This window comes from Chlorocebus sabaeus, chromosome 25 (assembly GCF_047675955.1).
Source record: "Chlorocebus sabaeus isolate Y175 chromosome 25, mChlSab1.0.hap1, whole genome shotgun sequence".
NCBI classification, from domain to species: Eukaryota; Metazoa; Chordata; class Mammalia; order Primates; family Cercopithecidae; genus Chlorocebus; species Chlorocebus sabaeus.
In genome coordinates, this window is record NC_132928.1 from 75,856,969 (window position 1) to 75,877,224 (window position 20,256).

At 38.0% G+C, this 20,256-nt stretch overlaps 1 pseudogene; it reads left to right on the top strand.

Annotated features, from left to right (window-relative positions):
- The first annotated feature begins 16,170 nt into the window (after positions 1–16,170).
- On the top strand, positions 16,171–17,018 carry LOC103230823 (actin, cytoplasmic 2-like; annotated as a pseudogene).
- Positions 17,019–20,256: the final 3,238 nt, after the last annotated feature.

Below are 20,256 nucleotides of genomic sequence, written 5' to 3' on the forward strand. Positions count from 1 at the left end.
TCATTTTCAGTTGAAATGAATACATAGCCTGCACCTTCTTTCTTGGGTAGTTGTGATCTCAGCTCTTCCTGGGGTTCTTTCTTTGACCCACTTCTCTTCTCATTCTAGGTTAGCTCCTCCACTCCCATGGTTTTAACCGATGAGTTACAAATCTAATGTCTGTAATGCAGATACTCATCCAATAGGTCAATGTAGAACACCTACTATGTGTGAACAAGATGCTTTGGGATAAAATATTCTTGTTTCTAGTCCTGATTTTTGCAACAGTCTTTTTAGTGGAGACAAAATCAAATATTCAGGAAATAGATATGAAAGTATTGTGATAACTGCAATGAAGGAAAAACAGAGTAAAATGAGCCTAGCAGAGAATAACTTAAAAACAAGGATGGTGTTGCCAGGGTAGAGAGAAAGGTGAGGGTAGTACTACAAGACAGGCAGGCATAGGCCAGTCACAGAGGCTTGTAGACCATGTAAAATAATTTGCTCTTCATCATGAGAGCAGTGGAACTCCATTACAATGTGTTAAGGTAGAGAATAAAATAAACAAGATATACATTTTGAAATAAACAATCAACAAGATTTACATTTTCAAGATTGACATTTTGTAAAGCTTGCTGTGACTATGGTGTGAAGAATAGATTGAAGGTCAATACTGGATATAGGTGAGGTCAGTTAGAAAGCATTAAGTGTAGTCCGTTAAGAGATGAAGGTAATTTATTCTAGGATGTTGGTGGTAGAGACAGAGAATGAATGATGTGGGAGTTAGGTAAGAAGTAAATGGCAGGACTTGATGATGGGTTAAATGGGCTGGTGAAGATGAGGGGGTGTCAGGATTGGCTTATAGGTTTCTGATATGCACAGCCTGCTGGTGTGCCATTTACTGAGCTATGGATGACTGGAGGAAGGCCAGGTTTGTAGAGTGAGAGCCTAAGTTTGGGGACATCCTGAATTTAATGTCCCCTCAGAGCTTCATGTTGTATAGGCAGTTGCATTTATTGGTACAGGAAATTAAAAGGTCTGGGCTACATATTTATATTGGAACTCATTGACAGCTGGCTGGTGTTTGAAGCCATGAGCTTGCCTAAAGCAAGAGTATAGAGTGAAAATAAAGGGAAGAGATATGTTTAATTTCTGAGAAGCTACCTACTTAAAAGATTATACAGAGAAGGATGCCAGGGAAATTGGGAAGTAGACAGATAAAACCAATGTTGTATGGTGCCGTCAGTACCAAGAGTTGAAGGGGGGTAGACAGAGTCACTTCAAAGGTTAAGTCCAGTAGAATGGAGATTAGCAGGGGCAGGGCCTGGTGGTGAGGAAAATGGGTAGATGTTGGTCAAAGGGTACAAAGTTTCAGTTACGTAGAATGAAAGATTTCTAGAGATCGAATATATAGCATGGAGGCTATAGTTAATAAAACTGTATTGTGTACTTGAGATTTGCTAAGAGAGTAGATCTTAAGTGTTTTCACCTCATGTAGTTATAAAACTATGTTATGAAACTGTGTGAGGTGATGGATATGTTCATTAGTGTGACTAGAGTAATCAGCTCACTATATATTTGTACATGAAGACATTCTGTTTGTATATCTCAAAATTAGGTTAAGGAAGATAAAGAACCAAAAATTTCAATTAGATTTATTGTCACTGGGGTCACTGACAACCTCTGTAGGGTTGTTTTGGTAGAGAAAGAGATGTAAGTCAGCTTGAAGAGGACTGAGTTTTGGGAGGTGAGAAAATGAACATGGCAAGTCAAGAAAACACTGTTATTTTGAAAGTTTTCACTCCAGGAGGGTAGCTAGAACAGTAACTGGTTATAGAGTGAAGTCAATAAATAGAGAGAGAAGAAAAATACAGGAAAAGAAGAGTGATTGATAGTGTAAGAATTCTGCATAAGTGTGCAAAAATGGGTCTCAACATAAGTTGAGGAAGTGACCCAGGATAAGAAAAGGGACATTTTCTCCACTGTAACAGCAAGAAACAGACATGTTTCAGCTCCAAAGGTATGTAGGTTTGGTGTTGGAAGATTGAGGTCTCCTAATGATTTACCTGCTCTTGTGATGTACCAGGTAAGGTCATTCATCTACTGAGAGTAAAGGAAATTGGGCAGTACTGGTTCCTAAGTGAATTCTGCTAGTGTTTACATAAGCACCCAGCTAAAGTGTGAGTTGAACACACAGTGAACACTGTGGGATGGTTGGATTATTAGAATAGTGGCAATGTAACATGCTTCCTTTCAAAAACTTCCTGACATGGTCACCATTAGTGTTTTATTGCTCCTAACATTTTTTTGGCCTGTAATTATATATTTTCATGAGCAATACGCCTGTCTAATACAAACAAGCTAGAATTCCCTTCAAGTGTAATTAATTTTATGATGACAAAGCTGAAAAATTACATTTGAAAAGTTATTTCCATTATACAATGTTATAATAGTCTAAAAATGCCTGCAAATATTTCAGTTTTATGCTTAAAGATGATTAGCAGTTATTGTCAACTCCAGAAACTCTTTTCTGAAACCACTGAATTGGAATTAACTTTACAATGGCATATGTGAAGTTAAGAATATGAGCAATTGATGTTAATGAACAAAATATAAGTCATTTTGAGTTTTTTCTTAAAACCATGTCTTTCATTTAAAAGGATAAGTAAAAGTAATTAAATGTAAATACCAGTGTTTGAAGGAAAAGTTGAGATGTTCGATGAACAAAAATAATGTATCTCAGAAAGTTTAATTTTTCTTGAACTCTGAATTAAATGAAGCAGGAATTATATCAGAATGGTTTTTTTCCTTCCCATTTAACAATTTGCCATTCATGTAGAGCATTTATGTATTTTAAACTTCATAGCTATTATTTCCTACATGTCTTAATGCAAATACCCTGAAGTTAAATTGGGGGTTGAACAATCTTTTGTTAATCTTGTCCAAACTCATGCCAACAAAGAATTACTTTTTGACCAATAAAATAAAATTTTATAAAGATTTTTAGTTTGCTAATTCCGAGAGTCAACATTTTCTCTGACCTTTTAACACGGTTTTAAAAAGGGGCTTTTAAGAGCCTGCATTGCCAAGACAGTCCTAACCCAAAAGAACAAAGCTGGAGGCATCATGCTACCTGATTTCAAACTATACTATAAGGCTACAGTAACCAAAACAGCATGGTACTGGTACCAAAACAGAGATATAGACCAATGGAGCAGAACGAAGCCCTCAGAAATAATACTATACATCTACAACCATCTGATCTTTGACAAACGTGACAAAAACAAGAAATGGGGGAAGGATTCCCTATTTAATAAATGGTGCTGGGAAAACTGGCTAGCCATATGTAGAAAGCTGAAACTGGATCCCTTCCTTATACCTTATACAAAAATTAATTCAAGATGGTTTAGAGACTTAAATGTTAGACCTAAAACCATAAAAACCCTAGAAGAAAACCTAGGCAATACCATTCAGGACATAGGCATGGGCAAGGACTTCATGTCTAAAACACCAAAAGCAATGGCAACGAAAGCCAAAAGTGACAAATGGGATCTAATTAAACTGAAGAGCTGCTGCACAGCAAAAGAAACTACCATCAGAGTGAACAGGCAACCTACAGAATGGGAGAAAATTTTTGCAATCTACTCATATGACAAAGGGCTAATATCCATAATCTACAAATAACTCAAACAAACTTACAAGAAAAAAACAACCCCATCAAAAAGTGGACAAAAGATATGAACAGACACTTCTCAAAAGAAGACATTTATGCAGCCAACAGACACATTAAAAAATGCTCGGCATCACTAGCCATCAGAGAAATGCAAAGCAAAACCACAGTGAGATACCATCTCACACCAGTTAGAATGGTGATTATTAAAAAGTCAGGAAACAACAGGTGCTGGAGAGGATATGGAGAAATAGGAACACTTTTACACTGTTGGTGGGAGTGTAAACTAGTTCAACCATTGTGGAAGACAGTGTGGCAATTCCTCAAGGATATAGAACTAGAAATACCATTTGATCCAGCCATCCCATTACTGGGTATATACCCAAAGGATTACAAATCATCCTGCTATAAAGACACATGTACCCGTATGTTTATTGTGGCACTATTCACAATAGCAAAGACTTGGAACCAACCAAGTGTTCATCAATGTTAGACTAGATTAAGAAAATGTCTCACATATACACCATGGAATACTGTGCAGCCATGAAAAAGGATGAGTTCATGTCCTTTGTAGGGACATGGATGAAGCTGGAAACCATCATTCTCAGCAAACTATCACAAGGACAAAAAAACAAACACTGCGTGTTCTCACTCATAGGTGGGAATTGAACAGTGAGAACACTTGGACACAGGAAGGGGAACATCACACACCAGGGCCTGTTATGGGGTGGGGAGAGGGGGGAAGGATAGCATTAGGAAATATACCTAATGTAAATGATGAATTAATGGGTGCAGCACACCAACATGGCACATGTATACATATGTAACAAACCTGCACGTTGTGTACATGTACCCTAGAACTTAAAGTATAATAAAAAAGGGGGGGCTTTTATTAGAAGCTGTCAACAATATATATAGATGAACTTGTATTAATCATGCCACTGAAACTCTTTTTACTGGGGAAGAATAAGTATGTGTCTTTACAATTTGGACTACATCAAATAGGACAATGGCATTAGAAGGATGCAAAAATAAATTGCACTGTGTTAGATTTTCAAACATGCAGTACCAAGTCAGAATATGAGCTTAGCTGCAAATGGTCATTAAGAGCTATTGAGTATATTGAGTAATTACTGAGGATATACTAAATCTAAATTTCAGTCACTACACTAAGGGTTAAGAAGACAAAAGATGAACATATATTTTGCCTTTAAGAAACTAGAATAATCAGTAGATGCTTTATAAGAACAGACAAGATTTACATGCATACAAGTTACTGAGAGGAATCCAAACTATTTATTCCACTTGTTCTATCTCTAGCTGAATTTTGTGCAGAGTAGCCAAAAGAGGTTCTTGGTATACTTGTCAACGCCATGTGAACCAGCAGTGTTTGGGATGATGGATTAGATAGAGGGTCAGTTCTGGGCACAAGGTCAGTCAGTATCTTATAGGTGGGACTTTAGGGAGACTGTCAGCCTGTGAGAAATCCTGCTGTATGGACTGTTCCCCAAAGAGATGCCCTGCATGTCTGGTGACCAGTGCATCATGCCTTGTCATGTCTGGAATTTGAATGCAAACCCTTCACAAAGGCACACTCAGACAGAAATGGGAAAGGGCAGACGCCATTCATGAATCAGGAGAAGCAACAAAGATGCAACAGCCATGAGATAGAGAGGATGAGGAGGACACAGAACAAGCCATGGGTGAGGCAGAGCTACAGAGCAGGAGGAAGCCAAAGCCTACACAGAGGCTGAGTTCCTTCGATGGATCATTTCTAAGGACACTTTTAGAATAAAAAGTAATTTGTGGACCCCTCATTGATATTGCAGGCTTTCCAGAGGCCTGACTGACCTTGGAGCTGAATTTCTGAATTCAACTAATTTATTGAATATCTGTTACAGTCAGTCTTTCCACCTTGATCTTGTACCTCCATGGTCATCCATAACATGTAACAGGCTCAGTCACATGTTCTCTGTATCTTTCTAAAGCATTCTGTCTAAAACATAAATGGATCAGGCCAACACTCAGGTTTTTCCTTCTTTGGCTCTGACTGAAAGTATGTTATTGTAATGACTTCTGGCACAAACTACCGTAAACTAGGCCAAACTTCATTGGTTAAAGGCACAGTCCTCCACAGAACTGCCCTCACTTTAGACACCAGCTACATGCTCGGCAGTCTTGAAGCCTCCTGCACTTCTGACCAACTGGATACAAATTTGGAGGTTCTACTTCCCCTTCAGGTTTAATAATTCAGTAGAATAACTTATGGAATTCAGGAAAGTGCTGTATTACACTATACTATAAATTACACTTTTATTATAACAAAAAAGGATACCAATCAGAGCTAGCCAAAAGAAGAGGCATAAAATAAGGGCCTGAAATGTGAAACTTCTACGTCCTTTTCCCATGGAATCAGAATGCATCATTTTCCTAGCACATGATTGTAAATAATAAGCATAGAATACTATTAGCCAGGGAAGTTCAACTGAACTTTAGTATCCAGAGTTTTTATTGGAATTTCATAATATAGGAAGGATTGATTGAATCCTTGGCCATGGGATTGAAATCCATCTTCATCCTTCCTCCTCTTGCTGGATGTTGGGTAGATAACACATGGCTCAAAGCTATAGTTGGTCTTTCTGGTATGGCCACCTCTATCCTGGGTCACCCCGTTAGCATAAACTAACTAGAGACCCAGTATGAATCATCTTGATATAAACTACCAGGGCTTATCATAAATAACAAAGATACCCCTTCACTCAGGAAATTCCAAATATTTAGAGATGTTCTCCCAGGAACTGGGGACAAAGACAAATCAGGTTATTTATTATATAAGAGTTGTCACATTTTGTTTTTTAAAGATATATTTTAATCCCTTTCATATTTTGTATCTCCTGCCTCTCTGATCTTCAATTTAAGTAATTATTTCAGATCAATCTTCCCACTCACTAATTCCCAATTCCTTCTTTGGCTGTGAATAGCATACTTTTAACTGAGTTTTTAACTTCAAAGATTATGTTTTTCATTTATATTAGTTTCATTCAGTTTTAAAAATATCTGCCTAGTTATTTTGGATAGCCTATTGTTGCTTGCTCATTTTTTCCGATTTTAGTTTTTTTTTTTCTGTGTCTAAGCAGAAAATTGTCATTTTCTATTCTGTAATCAATAATTTTGTGAACTGTAGTTCTAAGTGTCCTAAATTTATTATCACTTGGTTTTCATTATCATATTTGTTTCCTTGTGGATTTGGTGAACGTTGATTTTGAGTTCTTATTTAGTTGACCCACATCTGTGGGGATCATGAGGGCTTAAATTGGGGATGTTCTCCTCCATAGAGGTTTTGCTCTTTTATCTACTGGAATGCTATTAACTTGGGATGATTTCTGTTCCTTTCATTGAATCCGTCTTAATTTGGGAGTTCTAGGTTTAGCATCCCTACCTTGATGTGGGCCTACAACTTTGATTTGTCAGTTACAGGAGACTTTGAGGAAATTTGGGAAGGGGAAAAGGATGAATAAAGGGGTTCCTAGACATAGCTTTCACAATGATGTCTCCAAACCTGCTTATATATCAAATAGTATGTCCTCTTTGTCTTTCAGCTATTTTATGTGGACTTGCTGAATGAAGTTACAAATGATTTTCCTAACAGGGGCTGTGCAAGACCATTGGTAGAGATTGGCCAGAAACAGAGAAACCACAGGTCTTTGCTCCTTGCTCTGCCATTTTCACCACTGGTTTGGAGAAACAGTAAATAATTGTCTTATTTGATATAACACTTTTTATACTGTGATGTGAAAAATATTATAAATTACATACAAGAAGTTGAGAACAAATTATTTTACAACCTTAAAATCCACCTTTTGTGAAATTCACTGAAAAATATACAGAGTAGGGGATTTGAGGAATGTCTGTTAAGTAGCAGAGGCATTGCTCTTTCTGCTGAGTTATACCTTGGAGAGGGTCTGAACACAGTATATGGAAGGAGGAAGCTGATGAGGAGGGAGATCCAGCAATTCCAGATCAGGGGACCTGTCTCATTATGAGCTGGCTCTACAAGACTGCCAAGCCTTTGAAAGCTATGGGTATTTTATACGTTATAGGCTGCCACAGATATAGTGACAGCAAAGGGCCACTGCTTACAATGCATGACCTTGTTGGTGGTGGTGGTAGGGTGGAACCGATTTGATGTCATTGAGTTGGACCTGAATTGAAAATGTATTAATCTCATGGCACCTTGAGAAAATGGCTTTCCCGAAAAAACCTTTGTATCTTCCTCTGCAAAAATGGGACTGTGACTAGTATTATTACTACTGAACACCTCAATTATTTTATTTTGTAGATGTAACAGGTTTTTTGCCCAATGTATATGGCAAGTAATTATAGTAAGATACCAGGTTGCAGCAGAGAAAGAAGTTTAATTGCAGGGCCACCAAGTGAGGAAATAGGAGGAAACCCCAGCTCTATCTTTCTGAGCAGTCTAGGGCTAGGGTTTTTAAGGGTTTTGGAATAGGCTGAGGTGTGGAGATCATTGATGGGTCCGAGAGTGCAGGATGAAGACACTGTATTCTTATCCTAATTTGATTCCTCTCTGGGTATCTTTAAACTGGTTGGCATCAGCTGTTCTGCTGGAATTCAGAATCTGCTTAAGCAATTCTTAAATAAAATCCTTATGATTATACCATCAGAAATCTTATGCAGAGGAACAATGGGGACACAAATGGTTGGTATCTAGTGTTATGTGACTTCTGGTTACAAGGAAGAGGGTCAAAGTGCAGCCTGACTATGCTTAATTATAACTGTATTTCTGTCCAGAATTCTTGTTAACTCTGTGAGGACAGTTTCAAAAGGCTTTGAAGAAATAGGGACATTTTAGTTTTTATTATTAATTAGTTGCAGAAAAAATTCTATCTTTGATGTCTTACATTATTGATTTCTTTGGGTTCCAGAGCTAAAGGCTAACTTCCAAATGTGAATGTCAAAATTGTTAAAATCTTAGCCCAAATACCTCTGCTCAGTTAGCCTTTATAGGGTTGTATCAGTTGCCATCCGGGCCCAATGGGTGTTAGTAGAGGTAGGCATGGAGGAGAGTGGTTCCAGACCTTGATGGTAGGAGCCAGGGGGCACTGAGATCCCAGCTGTGGGCTTTAAGTGAGGTGGACCCAAGCACCTACTTCAACTATCTTGCTTTGATACAGCCCTGGAGGCAGCCAACCCTTACCCAAAACCACAGGTCTAAAAATAAATGGAGTAGCAGCTCTTTCTCACTCCCAGGCTTCTATTTGATTCCACATTTGCCTGTTTATTTGTTTCATTGGCTTTTAGGCAGAGAGCATTCTGTAAAATATTTGGAATAGAAAAAAAGAGCGCTGAAAATGCAAAGGTGCAAGATATAAATCACAACCACAATTTCCTTGGTGTTGCTCGTTTCCCTATCAGTGATGTGGATTCTCAGGCGTACTCTCAGAGGCTCGAGAAAGCCCTTCTTAAGGACCTTGAACCTTAATGAATAAACACACCGTTCTCCATCAGCTGGATCCTGGTTACCAAAGAAGTGGAAACTGGGCCAAAAATGTACACAATGCCCATGTGCAAAATCCTAAAAGAAATAGAAGCTGGCAAGAAAGGATAAGTTACCCTTTGTTATTAATTGCCTAAGCAGGATTTTCAAATTTACATAAACATTAGTTAATATTGACTGGAAAAGACTTAGAATTTTTTTTCCATTAAATTAAGAAGCAAAAATACCAGGGTAATTATTAAACAAATCAGTGGAAAGGTCAGAGGCTTTAAGTTACAAATTTAATTCATTTGAATATCTCCCCTCTAAGCACTCATTCTTGAAATTATTTTTTACAAACATCTTGGAGATATTTTCCTTTGCAAAAATCCTGTCTTTTTACATTAATGAAAACTGTTGTTTCGAGTCTGATGGGAAGATCTCAGAAAGTGAGAATCACTGACAGGTTGCCTGGCTCTTTATTAATCAGGTTTTTTGGGAAGTATTGGCACATTCCAATTTTCTTATTAATTTAGGACGAGTCCAAGCTATTTGAGTGTGTCGACAAAGAAGAAATGTGATTTTAAAAAAAAGAAAGAAAAAAGATATGAGGTATTTTATATGCCCAGAAACAGCACTAAGACATTTACATTTACCAACATCAACAGCTTCCAATTCTGACACTGTTAGAAAGGGAATTTTCAATGACTGCTTTGAAATAACCCAGAATACGTTTTACACCACAATTAAATCTGCATTTTACTATGTCAGTAACATCAGACAAGATGAGCTAAGACAGCACAGCACAGCACAACCCGGCATAGCACAACACAGCACAACACAACACACTGCTTCTTCCATTTAAAGCATGCACTTCAGCCTAAAACGCAGACTTCCAAGTCCATTAACCCCCTTGAGATGAGCAGGGAGACTGCATGCTGGGTGAGCAATACCAAGAAAAAGCAACTGTGAGTGAGTTCTTTGAAATGGAATTGATCTTATCAGTACGCTACCAGCAATGTTTTGGAAATGTCCAGGCTTGCAATAGAAAAGAAAAATAAAATAAACTAAAAATCAAAACGTTAGTTTGTGTTTACAAATAAATAGTGTTTGGTTAGAGAAAAAGTTGATAGCTGGGCCTGAGGGGCTCTCTGGGACCTCTTCGCAGACCTTGAGGATGTTGCAGGAAACAGAGAGAGGGTCTCGTTTGGGAGCTGCTCACCTCTGTCCTAATACAGGGCACTAGGTCCTGTTCCAATGGCAGACAGCATGGGAAGCCATTAATGTGCCTGAGTTCTGCTGTCAGACAGCTGGTGTTGGATCCTCTAACCAACACTGTGACTGGGCAGGTTAGCTAACTTCTGTGAGTCTCAGTTTCTTCCTCTTTAACATGGAAATAACAGTACATATTTCACAGGTTTGTTATATGCATGCAATTGTGTATGTATAAAACACAGTACTATCTGTTGTTTATGATAATCATGATTCTAACTATTACAGTGATTATTTTATCCTTTCTTCTAATGATTTGACAGGAGTTATAGCCTCTTTCCAAGTGAATTATGAAGATCAAGTGTGGATAATATGGAAGCTCATACCAGCTAATAAGGAGCGGATGAATATCTAATTCATTTTAGTCTAGCCTTTTGGCCACAAGATATTCCTGGACAAATATCATGAAGCATTATCCTAAAGTTGGTTGTAGTTTCCCATAGGAACACTATTATAATTTAATTCCACAAATATGAATTAAGTACCATGATGCCCCGGGCATTGTGCCAGGGCCTGGCTAGTTATAAGGAAGTATAAGATGCTGCTTCCTGCTCAAGGATTCACATTCAAATGAGAAGAGGAAGCCCAGAAACTAGGAACCTTAACACAAGTAAGATTCTGGTGAGTGGGATCAAGTTAGGAGTCCAAGGCTGGTTCTGAGGTCAGTCTGCCTGGGTTTAAATCCCAACTCTACCTCTTATGACATGTGTTTTTCTAACATTTCTGCATCTTGTTTTCCTTTGTGAAATTGGGATTAATAAAAATATTCATTTTGTGAGGTATTGGGAGGATTAAATGAAGTGATCTCTGTAGGGTTTAGAATGCTGGTTTGTCACATAGTAAACCCTCACAATGTTAGATCTACCATTTTTATTCAGTTGGAGCACAGAGAAAATACTAATGCATTTTAATGGGGGGAATAAGGAAACTTCAGATTTTTCTTTTCTTTTTTAAGTCAGGTATGGTAAGATCTTGAATAGTGGAAGAAGATAGACCAAAAAATATGAGAGAGAGAGAGAGAGAGAGAACAGAAAAAAAAATCATCTGCAGAGGGAACTGCTCAGAATGGAGAGTATTCTGCCTATTGCGTGAACAGCAAATAATGTTTAGTAACAGAGCTCCAACTGGACTGGAGGGGAGGGACAGCAGGGCAGTTTGTGTCAGAGTACAGAGACCTCCTTCAATGTGTGCCCTAAAGCTGCTTTCTTATCCAAGGATTCAACCTCAATGAAGGAGACCTTTATGCTGATTAAAGGAAAGATAACACAACCATAAGCCTATGATTATTTAAAATGTTAAAATAAACTGAGCATGGTGGCTCACACCTGTAATCCCGCACTTTGGGAGCCAAGGCAGGAGGATTACTTGAGCCAGGAGTTCAAGACCTGCCTGGACAATGTAGTGAGACCCATCTCTACAAAAAAATTGTGAAAATTAGCCAGGCTTGGTGGCCTGTGCCTATAGTTCCAGCTACTTGGGAGGTTGAGGTGGGAGGATTGCTTGAGACCAGGAGGTTGAGGCTGCAATGAGCTGTGATTCACCACTACACTCCAGCCTTAGGCAACAGAGTGAGATCCTGTCTGAAAAAAAAATGCTAAAATGCAATGCCAAATCTTACAACATGGATATAATTCTACCTTAATTATATAAGATGACCTCAAATATTATGATGTACCAAATAAGGGCAAAACAACAACAAATAGAACTAAGGCTTGTGCTAATATTAAAGGTGTAATGAGAATTTGTCCAGTAGAATGTAGAAGGACTTTGCCATTTTATACACACATATATTATATATATATATGTATAAAAATGATGTGTGACATTTAAATGGCCAAACTAATAATCATTCCTTTGATTTCAGATATATCCTCAAATATTTGAAGCAAATACATATATTTGACATACATATTTGATATATTGATATATTTGAGACAAATATATCATTTACCTCAGGAGTAGACACTATAGAATGGAATTGCTGGGTCATACGATGACTCTGTTAATATGTTGAGTAATTGTTTTCTAAAGTGTCTGCACCATTTGACACCCCCACCATCAAAGTGTGAGAGTTCCAATTTCTCTACATCCTTATCAACATTAATTATTGTCTATCTTTTTCATTGTAGCTACCCTGATGGGTGTGAAGTGATATCTCATGGCTTTAATTTTTCTTTCCCTATTAACCAATGATATCAAGCATCTTTTCATATGCTGTTAGTCATTAGTATGTCTTCTTTAGATAAATGACTATTCAAGTCTTTTGTCCATTTTAAAATTGTGCCACTTTTTTATGGTTGAATTGTAAGTGCGTGGGTTTGGTTTTTTAATCTTTGGATGTATTGTATATATAATTCCCATTTCTGGTATATGTTTTGTGAATATTTTCTCACATTCTGTAGGTTGTCTTCACTTTCTTGATGGTGATGGTATTTGAAGCTAAAAAGCTTAAAACCTTTTGATGATGTTTAGTTTACCTTCTTTTTCTGCTGCTTGATTGTTGCTTTTACTTGCGCTTTCAGTGTTAGACCTAAGATACCACTGGCTGATCTGCAGTCATGATGATGTATTCCTGTTTTCTTCTAAAAGTTTTTGTAGTTACAGTTCTTACATTTGTGTCTACACATTTTTTTAGTTAATTTTTATATATGGTGTGACATAGGAGTCCACCTTTGTTCTTTTTCATGAGGTTATCTAGTTATTCCAGTATCATTTGTTTAAAAAAAACTATTCTTGTTCCCCCTGAATTGTCTTGGCAGCCTTGTCAAAAATCAATTGACCATAAATGTGAGGATTTATTTCTGGCATTTCTATTTTAATCCATAGATCTGTATGTCTATCTTCATACCAGTACCATTAAGGTCTTGATTACTGTACCTTTGTAGTAAGATTTGAGATCAAAAGATGTGATTCCTCACACTTTGTTTTTCTTATTCAATGTTTTCAGGCTATTAAGGTTCTATATTAGTTGAGGTTCTCTAGAGGAACAGAACTAATAGTATAGATGTACATATGAAGGGGAGTTTATTACAGAGTACTGACTCACACAATCACAAAGTGAAGTCCCACAATAGGCTGTCTGCAAGCTGAAGAGCAAGGAAGCCCGTCCGAGTCCCAAAACCTCAAAAGTAGGGAAACCAACAGTGCGGCCTTCAGTCTGTGGCCAAAGAGCCCCTGGAAAACCACTGGTGTAGGTCCAAGAGTTCAAAAGCTGAAAAACTTGAAGTCTGATGTTCGAGGGCAGGAAGCACCCAGCACGGCAGAAAGATGAAGTCCAGAAGACTCAGCAAGTCCAGTCCTTCCACATTCTTCTGCCTGCTTTTATCCTATCTGTGTTGGCAGCTGATTAGATGGTGCCAACTCAGATTGAGGGTGCGTCTGTCTCTTCCTGTCCACTGACTCAAATGTTAATCTCCTTTGGCAACACCCTCACAGACACACCCAGAAACAATACTTTGCATCCTTCCGTCCAATCAAGTTGACACTCAGTATCAACCATCACAGCTTCCTTGCATTTTTACAGAAATTGTAGGACCAGCTTGTCAATTTATGCACAAAAGCAAGCTGAAATTTTGACAAGTATTGCATTAAATCTGTGGATCAATTTGGAGCATATTGCCATCTTAACAATATTAAGACTTTTAATCCATGAATATAGAAGGTCTTTACATTTATTTAGGTCTACTTTAAATATTTCAATGACATTTTGTAGTTTTCAGTGTATACGTCTTAGGTTTCTTTTGTTAATGTATTTTATTCTTTCTATATTTTAAACAAAATTAGTTTCCTAGTTTTATATTTTGTATCTTTTCATGCCATTCATAAATACAACACATTTTTCTCTGTTGTTATATCCTACAGTCTTGCTAAACTTGTTTATTGGTTCTAGTAATTCTTTTTAGTGAAGTCCTTAGAATTATCTGTATTCAAAATGTCACATACAAATAGAGATAGTTTTACTTTTTCCTTTCCAATATGGATATCTTTTATTTCTTTTCCTGGTCTAATTGCCCTGGCAAGAAACAATTAGATGTAATTTTGACAAGATCTATGTACTTTGTCTATGATAATATCAGGCTACTTTCAAATTAAATATTTTGTTTTACTAGACTTTACCTTGGCTGATGGCTTTTCAAGCATCAGAGATATATGGTAGTCAAGCTGCAGAAAGGCAGCCCTGCCAGAGATTTCCATGCAGCATCAGATTGAGACAAATAGAATGTGAATTTAGTCCTCTCTACCCCAGTCTACTTTGAAGATTAGGTAGAAAAACAAAGAGAACAACTAATGGTTACTGAATGCTTGCTATGTGCTAGGTACTAAACTAAGAGCTTTTTGTTGATAATCTTATTTTTCAATATAAATCAATGATAGATAAGATTAATATCGCCATTTAATACAGAAAGCCAAGTTCAGAGGGACCAAGCAAGTTGTAACAAATTATATGGCTTAGAGATTGTGGCTGTATGAATAAACAAATGTATGGACGTGAGTGTTTTCCAGAGAGAACAGTGTTATTACCTAGGAGGAACCTTCCACACTTAGGATTTTCTATAAGAAATAAGAGGCTGTCTTATCAGTGTTCATAGACCCATTGTTAAAGTCACGTTCATAATGTCATTGTTAGGGCATAGGGATGCCCTTAAAAATACTGACTTCTGCCCTATGAATAGGACTCTAAAGAGTTTATTGTGAGGAAAATAAGCAAATATATGACCCCCTCTAAGTTTGGTAAGGTTCTTCAAAGGTCACTTTCCCCATTTACATTATCTGATTTGCTCTCATTAATACAATGCTTATATTTTTGTCTTCCTCATATAGAGCTTATACATATTTTTCTAGATTTGTACCCAAGTTTTTTATGTATGTTAATGCAAATGGTATTCATGTTTTTCATTTTAAATTTCAATTGATCATTGCAGTTGTATAAAAAAAAAATTGACTTCTGTATGTTAATATTGTATCCTGTAACTTTGCTCTAATTGCTTATTAGTTCCAAGAATTTTATTGTCAATTCTTGCAGATTTTCTTCATAGGAAATGGTATAATCTGAGCACAGAGTTTTATTTCTTCCTTCTCAACCTATGCACCTTTTATATCCTTTTCTTCTCTTATTCTATTAGATAGAACTTCCAGAGCAATGCAGAATATAGTGAGAGAGGATACCCTAGCCTTGTTCCCAATTTTAGGGGAAAATATCTAGTTTCTCACCATTAAGTATATTGTTAGCTGGAGATTTCTTGGTACATGTTCTTTATCAAATTGAAGAAGTTCTCTACTCCTACTTTTCTGAGAGGTTTTATCATAAATTGGTTTTGGATTTTGCCAAATACTTTTTCTGCATCTGTCAATATTATAATTTTTCTTCTTAGCCTGCTGATATGATGAATTAATTGATTTTTGAGTATCAAACCAGCCTTACATACTCAGAATAAAATACCATGTGGCCATGATTTATAATTGCTTTTATACATCATTGGATTTATTTTGCTAATATTTCTTGAGGAGTTTTGGGTCTCTGTTCATGAGAGATATTGGTTTATAATTTTTTTTCTTGTAATGTCTCTGTTTTTTTTTTTTTGGTATTAGGGTGATGCTGGCTTCGTAGAATGAGTTCGGAAGTATTCCCTCTGCTTCTATTTTCTGGAAGAGATTATAGGGTATTGGTGTAATTTCTTTCTAAGATATTTGGTAGAACTTTCCAGGGAAACTATCTAGGCCTGTCGTTTCCTCTTTTGAAAGGATGTCCAAGTTCAGTTGCTGTCGCCAGCCTGTTCACTGTGTTCTCCTGCTGCTCCACTGCCGCTTTCCTCTCCCAGTCACAATGGAAGAAGAGATCGCTGTGCTTGCCATTGACAATGGCTCCAGCATGGCAAAGCTGGCATTGCTGGGGACGATGCCCCCCAAGTCATATTTCCCTCCATTGACAGGCACCCCCAGCACCAGGGCATGATGGTGGGCATGGGCCAGAAGGACTCCTATGTGGATGACAAGGCCCAGAGCCAGCACGGCATCCCGACCCTGAAGTACCCCATTGAGCATGGCATCGTCACCAACTGGGATGACATGTAGAAGATCTGGGACCACACCTTCTACAATGAGCTGCGTGTGGCCCTGGAGGAGCACCCAGTGCTGCTGATCGAGACCCCCCCTGAACCCCAAGCCAACAGAGAGAAGATGACTCAGATCATGTTTGAGATCTTCAACACCCCAGCCATGTACTTGGCCATCCAGGCCGTGCTGTCCCTCTACACCTCTGGGGGCACCACTGGCATTGTCATGGACTCTGGAGACAGGATCACCCACACGGTGCCCATGTACATGGTATACGCCCTCCCACACACCATCCTGCATCTGGACCTGGCTGACTGGGACCTGACCAACTACCTCATGAAGATCCTCACCAAGTGTGGCTACGGCTTCACCACCTCGGCCCAGCAGGAGATCATGTGCCACATCAGGGAGAAGCTGTGCTATGTCACTTCTGGACTTCGACAAGGAGAGGGCCACTGCCATGTCCTCCTCCTCCCTGGAGAAGAGCCAGAGCTGCCCAATGGCCAGGTCATCACCATCAGCAATAAATGGTCCTGGTGCCACTAATGTGGCAAAGCCAAAATTTTAACCAAATCTGATTTCAGAGCTCTGACTCAGAAAGTTCTGATGCTCTCACATCAGCTATTCAGATGTTAACATTTGGTATTTTAAATTACGGAATAATACATATCTGAGATAGGCCTCTTCAAGTCTTCCTTATAAATTAGAAACTAAAGATTTTTCAAACAGAAATACTTTCAACTTTTCAAGAAGCTTTAATTTTGTCTCATAAGATGTGAACCGACTGGATCTATTATTTAGAATGATTAGCGTGCTGGGAGTACTCGCAGCAAATCCTTTGAAATTGATAAAAATATGTGCTCTAATCTGACAGAGATCATCCATTTGTTACACCATTCCAAAGTTCCCTGTTATTGTCTGTGACATTTCCCAAATCATCTAGAGATTCAAGCTGTTAGAACAGTTTCTTTTATCAGTCATCTCCAGAGGTTCATCAAACTGAGAATTGTATAATTTTTTTTTAATCCATGTGGCACTTGCCACAGACAGAACCTTTGAAAGATGATATTGTTGGTGTCTAGCCTTTGCTTAAGATCAACACTTGATGGGTGATTTTAATATTAATAAAAACAGCTAGCTTAATGTTAAGCCTTTGTTCTTTAAAAGACCAAAGTGGATGCAGCTGGAAGCCATCATTCTCAGCAAACTATCGCAAGAACAGAAAACCAAACACTGCATGTTCTCAATCATAGGTGGGAATTGAACAATGAGAACACTTAGACACAGGAAGGGGAACATCACACACTGGGGCCCATTGTGGGGTGGGGGGAGGGGGGAGGGATAGCATTAGGAGATATACCTAATGTAAATGATGAGTTAATGGGTGCAGCACACCAACATGGCACATGTATACATATGTAACAAACCTGCACGTTGTGCACATGTACCCTAGAACATAAAATATAATTAAAAAAAAAAAGACCACAGAGAAGAGAAATAGAGTAACTATACTTGTGTTATCGCCTAGTATACATTAAATGTGAAAATTCAGTGAAAACTCTACTTTCAAATTTTATTCTTAATATCCATTACCCACATTTATACTTTGTTATTATGTGTTTATAATTATATCTAATTTCATGTTGATGTAGGTAGCTTCACAAACATCTAATAAACATAGTCTTTTTTAAAAAATAGTACGTGTTGGCTGGGCTCAGTGGCTCACACTGTAATCCCTGCACTCTGGGAGGCCAAGGCTGGTGGATTGCCTGAGCTCTGGAGTTCGAGACCAGCCTGGGCAACGTGGTGAAACACCATCTCTACTAAAATACAGAAAATTAGCCAAGGGTGGCGGCATGTGCCTGTAATCCCAGCTGCTCGGGAGGTTGAGGCAGGAGAATTGCTTGAACCCAGGAGGTGGAGGTTGCAGTGAGCTGAGATCGTGCCACTGCACTTCAGTCTGGGTGATGGAGTGAGACTCCATCTCCTCCACCACCTCCCCCAAAAAATAGTGTGTGTATTATTTCAATTTTTTCCCCTTTAGGTTAATATTGCCCCAGATGACCACTTCTTTGTTGTTGTTCTTTATAGGATGAATAAAGAAACAGCAACATTGTTGAAGAAAACCCAGTGAAAAATAGAGCTAACAACTTTCTAAAAACTCTCACCAATCCCAAGAACTAGACTACAGCCTGATTAGCTTATATGTGTGGTGGTTCCAGTTTCTAGACTTAATATTATGCTGGTGAGAGCAGCAGTATTGGTTTCCAGAGATTGCCAATTTATAAAGTGTTATATGACATTGCTGTTACACTGTTCACATGGGTTTGGTAAAACTGGGAAAGCATCATTACTCATCTTCCAAATTCCCATTACATTTTTTCCTATAGCTTTTCTTTATTTCTTTTATTTTCTTATAGGTAAAATGGAATGGCAGAGCAGGTGTGTTTCTGAGAGTTCCATTGCTTCTGAAGATGATACTTGATACCTGATAATGGATTGTGTTCTTTGTTGACATCTGGAAAATCATTTGTTACTTCATTACAGAACAGGAGCATGGTTTAGAACACAGTCTGATGCCAGACAGCCAGGTGCAATCCCAGCAGTGCCACATAGGAGTTGCATAATTTCAAGCCAGTCACTTAACATATTTTAGTTTCCTAACCTGTAAGGGCATATAGTATTACTTATATCTGGCTCCTTGGAAATATCAAATAAATGTTAGTTTATTATGAATGATAGTATTTATTCCCAATACATGAGTAGTAGTATGTTTTTTATGTTCCTGATCTAGCTGATAGAAAAGTCAGTTGGGTTTGTGACTTTGACTTCCTCTATTAACATTTCTAAAGCCAGTTCAATATATACATTTTTTTTGAGACAGAGTCTCACTCTGTCACCCAAGTTGGAGTTCAGTGGCATGATCTCAGCTCACTGCAACCTCTGCCTCTGGGGTTCAAGCGATTCTCCTGCCTCCGCCTCCTGAGTAGCTGGGACTACAGGTGCGCGCCACCACACCCGGCTAATTTTTTTTTTTTTTTTTTTTGTAGTAGAGATGAGGCTTCACGATATTAGCCAGGAGGGTCTCGATCTCCTGACCTAATTATCCACCCACCTCGGCCTCCCAAAGTGCTGGGATTACAGGCGTAAGCCACCACACCTAGCCTTCACTGTGTATTTTTTTAAAGGAGGTCATGAAGGAGCCAATATTTAGATTAGTTTTATATTGTGCTAGATTTCAGAAAATGTTTTGAGTCCTGCAATGTAAGTCAATTTAAAAAAAAAAAAAAAAAAAGAGATACCCAGTAAACCTTGGGCTTTTTGAAAACCAGGATCATATCTCCTGAACACTTGAGAAAAGTTTTTCCTCTCACTCAGGAACAAACGTGCCAAGTTCAATTGTTCTTAGTCAGGTAATTTCAGCTGAAAGAATGTGATTTCTCCAAAGGAAATGTGGTCAAGACAAATAATCTGTACTCATACAGAAAGTGCCAGGGGATCCATTGTAGATATTGCTTTTCAGGAGCTGAGTCAAGTGAGTTTAGAAAATATGGATTTGAATTCCAATCTTATACCCTCTAAGTTGCTGCATAAGCACAAATTAGGAAATCATCATTATCCATGAAAGATAGACTGCATTCCAAATGAATGTTTAACTATTAGATCCATCCTAAAGAAACTTCCCTCTAGTTCCCTTTGTCTTGATTTATGCTTTTGGCATTTCCAAACATATCAGCGTTAAAATCTCTCTTCCCTACAATTCGCTTGTATAACGGTAGAATAT